We start from the raw sequence: 6000 nt of genomic DNA on the forward strand, positions 1-6000 counted from the left end.
AATCTGAAACTTAAAATCGCAACGCGAAAATGACTATCGCAATGCGAAAATGACTATCGCAATGCGAAAATGACTATCGCAATGCGAATTTGACTATCGCAACAAGAGAATCACAATGCGAAATGAAAATCGCAACGCGATTATAGTTTCGCGTTGCGATTTTGTCATTGCAATTTTCATTTCGCGTTGCGATTCTCTCATTGCGATTCTCTCGTTGCGATTTTCTCGTTGCGATTCATTTCGCGTTGCGATAGTCATTTTTCACGTTGCGATTTTAAGTTTCATGTTGCGAAAGTAAACTATTTCTTCTTCTGCAAATTGAAACTTGAATGGATTGTATTACTTCAACCAAAAGACAAAACAAAGACAAACACTAACTTCAGAGTATTAAAGAATACACAGTTTAGCAGAATTGGCAGCAACCGAACAAATTTACTTTCAACCAAAAGACAAAACAAAGACAAATACTAACTTCACAGTGTTAAAGAATACACAGTTTAGCATAATTGGCGGCAACCGAACAAATTTACTTTCAACCAAAAGACAAAACAAAGACAAATACTAACTTCACAGTGTTAAAGAATCACAGTTTAGCAGAATTGGCAGCAACTGAACAAATTTACTTTCAACCAAAAGACAAAACAAAGACAAATACTAACTTCACAGTGTTAAAGAATACACAGTTTAGCAGAATTGGCAGCAACCAAATAAATTTACTTCAACCAAAAGACAAAACAAAAGACAAATACTAACTTCACAGTGTTAAAGAATAAACAGTTTAGCAGTATTGGCAGCAACCGAATAAATTTACTAAGCAATCTAAGTGAAATGGTTAATCTAAGTGAAATTACGAGTAAATTTATCATCAAGTTAAATATGAAAAATCTTAAACTTACCTCGTTGCGTAGAGTATGAACCTCATTCTGCAACGATACTACCATCTCACGTAGAGCGGTAACCTCACCACGTAAAGTAGACACCTCCATACGCCATGCACCATCGTTATCACGTAGAGTACCGATCTCCTCACGCAAGGCATTGACCTCATCACATAACTCCCTTGACTCATCCCGTGGAGGTGGAGAACAGGGAGATAGAAGTCGTGGCATCTTTGCCGGTCGCCTATCATGAGGTGATGGTGGAGAAGAGGCTCGATGATGTGACGAGATAGGTGATGGCTCTCGTTGTAGAGGTGTATAGTCGGGTCGATCAGGTGATGGCTCTGGGTGAGGTGATGGCTCTCGAAGTGGAGGAAGTGGAGGCTACTCATCAATCGTGCCATCAAAAAAATGCTGACTAGCTTGCCACCAATCAGTGGCAAGCTCAGCCTCCGTGGGTGTCAGTCTCTGTAATGGAGTGTTGGCCTCCTAAAAATATAAAAACTCAAACAAAGTTAAACGTCTACTATTAATAACTTGTTTATATATGATAGTATTTGTGTTAACTTACATTATTTATTGTCGCATATGGTATTAAGTCTTCCCAATCCAACAGACGTTTCCTCTTCCAGGAAATAGCCCTAGGAATATCATTTGAAGTTTTTAATGCATATATCCGCATGCTGGGGAAAGCCTCGAATATCCAAATCTACAAACAATATAATAACAAACATTAGTAATTGTTAAATAATTAATTATAATTTTGAAAACATTATGTAGAAATTCTTACCTTAAAGGCCCAAACAAAGCCTGACAAAGTATATTTCGACCCATCGCCACGCAAACTTTTACGGTCATCAAAGGCAGACGATAACTTAGTCCAGGTAGCTTTCCATATATACGAACCCCATGGAAATAGATTCCATGCATTTAGGTCCTCCACCAATAATATTAGCTCCTGAGGAATAGGTTGTCTGGCCTCTCTACCTAAAAAGCCGGTATACAAAAGTACTAGAAGGCATACTCGGACAACATCGACGTCATTCATCCGAGTAAAACCATCTTTCTTATTAAACAATTTCTTCAGGTCATCGACGTGTAAGTTCGGCTTCTCTATTGACTCATCAGGAAAAACCCGGGATAACCATGATGGACGGGTGCTATGACGAGTGTACCGTCCTACATCATCGTGTCCGAATCGTAGACCAGTGATTAAGCAGAACTCCTTCCGCCCAAAACAAGTATACGCCGGTGGAAAATAAAACCATATCTCTTCCTCACCACGTTGTATACTGTCGGGTAGATCTCTAGTCATGGTCTGAAGCCACAAATGGGTCAAATTAGCATCTCCACCTGGATGCTGTACTCTTAGCCATGGCCCGAAGTAGGTTTCCTCAAACAATTTTCTTTGTGCAGGTGAAAGCTTCGAAGCAATTGTAGTGGCTAGGCTAACTTTATTCCTTAATGTCAATGAAGCCGAAAAAAATTTCTACAAAAACAATAAACATACCAAGTTAGATATACCAAAAACTACACTGTGAAGATATACCAAAAACAATAAACATAAAGAGTAGTAGTTTATTCTTGAAACTAAAATTTGCAACACTGTTTTGTCTTTTGGTTGAAATGAAAATCGCAACGAGAGAATGACTATCGCAACGCGGAAATGACTATAGCAACGAGAGAATCGCAACGTGAAATGAAAATCGCAACGCGAAATGAAAATCGCAACGAGAGAATCGCAATGCGATTTTGGTTTCGCGTTGCGATTATCTCGTTGCGATTTTCATTTCGCGTTACGATTCTCTCGTTGCAATTTTTATTTCTCTCGTTGCGATAGTCATTTTTGTGTTGCGATTTTCATTTTCATGTTGTGATTTTAAGTTTAGAAACTATTCTTATTCTACAAATTGAAACTTTAATGGATTGCATTACTTCAACCAAAAGACAAAACAAAGACAAATACTAACTTCACAGGGTTAAAGACTAAACAGTTTAGCAGTATTGGTAGCAATCGAATGAATTTAATAAGAAATCTAAGTGAAATGGTTAATCTATTATTGAAATTACCAGTAAACTTATCATCAATTTCAATATGAAAAACCTAAAATAATGCAAAAATTTCAAAATAAAAATAATTAAAAAAACTAACCCTCGGAGGTTGATTTTCCATTTCTGAATGATTGTGAGAGATTTCTGACCGTGACTGGTTGTGAGGGATTTCGCCGGAGATGGGGACGGAAATCTTCGGAGATGGGGACGGATTTCGCCGTAAAGAGTGAGAGATGGAGATGGGACTGAGTTGTGATTTTAGGTTTTAGGTTATGAGTTGCGATTACGGGATATACTGTGGACGGTTCAATGTTCCGATAATTAATATCCGTGTTTGGAATTTGAAAATAAAATACGCGTAGCGATTGTAATGGCGCTTTAAAAACCGCATTGCGATTTACGAATACGCGTTGCGATTTTACGTATTGTCGTTGCGATTTACGGATACGCATTGCGATTTACGTATTTTCATTGCGATTTACAGATACGCGTTGCGATTTACGTAATCGCATTGCGATTTACGTAATCGCGTTGCGATTTACGTATTCGCATTGCGAATTAGGAAAATTGCAACGCGAATTTGGGAAATCGCAATGCGATGGTCAGAATCGCGTTGCGAATCTGGAAACTGATTTGCGATACCGGAGATCGCGTTGCGAATTATCGATCGCATTGCGATTTAGTTGGTCATTTTGGCAAATCCAAAAAAAGTTGGTTAAAATCGTATATTATAAGGCATTTTTGGTCACTGAGGTTATTTTCTCTATTTATTTTTATTTTCATCTTTTTACATCATTCATTCAAAAGAGGTGTTGATCCACCAAAAACGTGTTTGTTAAACGTGAATAATCTGCATTAATGGACAAAGGGGTTATAATACAAGAGATGAAAAGCTCAGAAGTTCAGCTATGGTAAGAAAAAACTCAGAATGGACCGGGTTTGCACCAAGCACGTCAAAAGTTAACTTTTCCAAAATGGGTTGGCAAAGGTTGCAGGGGTAAGACAAGAAAAAAGTTACTGACCCGGATAGTCATTTCGAAGATTACGAGAACAAGATGGCAAAACCCTAAGCTGAGCTGGATGCCGTTGATGACAAATTCAAGAAACAAGCAAACGAAGTTCACAATGGAGGGCTCAAATGGCGTTTCCATTAAGGAACATGCTCAGCACAGAGTGAAAGCCGGTGATGCAGTCATTTGAGACTTTTTGGGGCAAGCAGCTCGTCACTTGCACGGCTTATCCAGAGAAGCCGGAACGATTCAACAAGGTATTCAACTAGTGGCAAAAGAAGGCAGAAGATGAATCTACCTGTCAGAAGTAGTTCGGGGTCTATACTTTTAAAATGTTTTTTTGTCTCTTAAGACGTAACACTTTTGTCCCCAATAAGAATTATTTACAATAACATACACATTTTTTGGATCAATGCCTCGAACATTTCATGCATCATGCATTCTTGCATATTTCACATAATTTTTTTTTTCATTGCATCCACACAAAATAACAAAAGATTTTCATAAACAAAGGGGTACAAACATTGGACTCCACAAGCTTCGGACACGTGTCCTCCTCACAACACTCACGCAAAGGAAAATGGAAGCCAAGATTTCTCAACTTGAGAGAACAAGGTAAGATTACATAAGGAACTGGACAAAAATTAATCTAAATAAAAAATGTACCTTGGATTCCATCTCTAGGAACCATGACTTATTGGTTGACTAGATTATTTCACGATTGTCTGGCTTGAATCAAATGAATGCTCCTTGGGCAAGTGGGGCATCCTATTGAGGATTTATTATATTTTACAACTTTATGTTTGGACTTGTTTTTTTAACATTCTCATATATATTTTTGTAACTTGTTTTTGAACTTTTACATATTTCTTTTTATGAGGACATTTCAATAAATTTGTGCCGAGTACTGAATCAAATTTACAACTTGAAATTCTTTGAATATCAGCTGAATTAAAAAACTCTATAAATGATTCAGAGTTACAGATCTTTGACGTAACATGATCAAAAACGGATAAAACAAGGACTTTTGATCTTACTTTAGAAATATACACTCAAACACCATATCAGTCACTTACAAGAACCAATATAACCTTATCCTCTCATCAGGGTATGAACAAGAGGCTTGATATTTAGATGTGCATAGGTGCAGACAACATGTGGTATCTTTTGCATACGACATTTCTATACTTTTTGTTTAATACGTTCAGTGATGATAACGATCTTCACAGATGAAATAGTCGAGTAGGTGAATCTAGTTTAGGTCAGTTGCTCGAAAATTGAACTCTAAAGATGAGATTCCTTAACTTTAAAAAACACCTAGACTATAACAGGTTCTTCTTGACAAACTTAAGAAATTGGATCCGTATACCCATATTATAATATTATATATATACAATAAAGCTTGAGTTGTCCCTCTAGAGCAATTGGTTAAACGCCCCACCTTTATGGATAATATTCGGCTAGCCTGATAAAGGTGATTATACTATACAATAAAGATTGAGCTGTCCCTCTAAGGCAATTGGTTAAACGGCCCGACTTTATGGATAAGATTCAGTTAACCTAATAAAGGTGTTTACATATTGAGCTGTCCCTCTAGAGCAATTGGTTAAACGCCCCGGCTTTATGGATTCAGCTAGCCAGATAATGCCAAATTTAAATAAAGAGTTTCGGTAAAATGGACTAAGGGAGTTAAGGAACACCTGTTTTAGTCAAATACACACTAGCACTCAAGAATTTTATTTTTAGACCGATATTTCTGCACTACCTTTGTTAGAGGAGCTTACAAAACTTGAACAAATGGAAGATTTCAGAGAACCGAAATAGAAATTGATAATGCTAATTGCGTCATTTTGTCCGCATCCATTTAAAATGCCAAGCCAAAGAAAAACATGTTGCAATAACCGAAAAATGACCTTTTATGGTTGAAACCTTAGGTCAACCTAAAATCAACTCATCCATTTGAACATTTGTCAAAGAACTGTAACTCTGAAAGCATTAAAAGATATATTGATTCCTTTGATATTCTTTGAACTCACGTTTAAAATTTGATTCAATTGCGA

Source organism: Hibiscus syriacus, unplaced genomic scaffold, assembly GCF_006381635.1.
Source record: "Hibiscus syriacus cultivar Baekdansim isolate YM2019G1 unplaced genomic scaffold, ASM638163v2 tig00110864_pilon, whole genome shotgun sequence".
NCBI classification, from domain to species: domain Eukaryota; kingdom Viridiplantae; phylum Streptophyta; class Magnoliopsida; order Malvales; family Malvaceae; genus Hibiscus; species Hibiscus syriacus.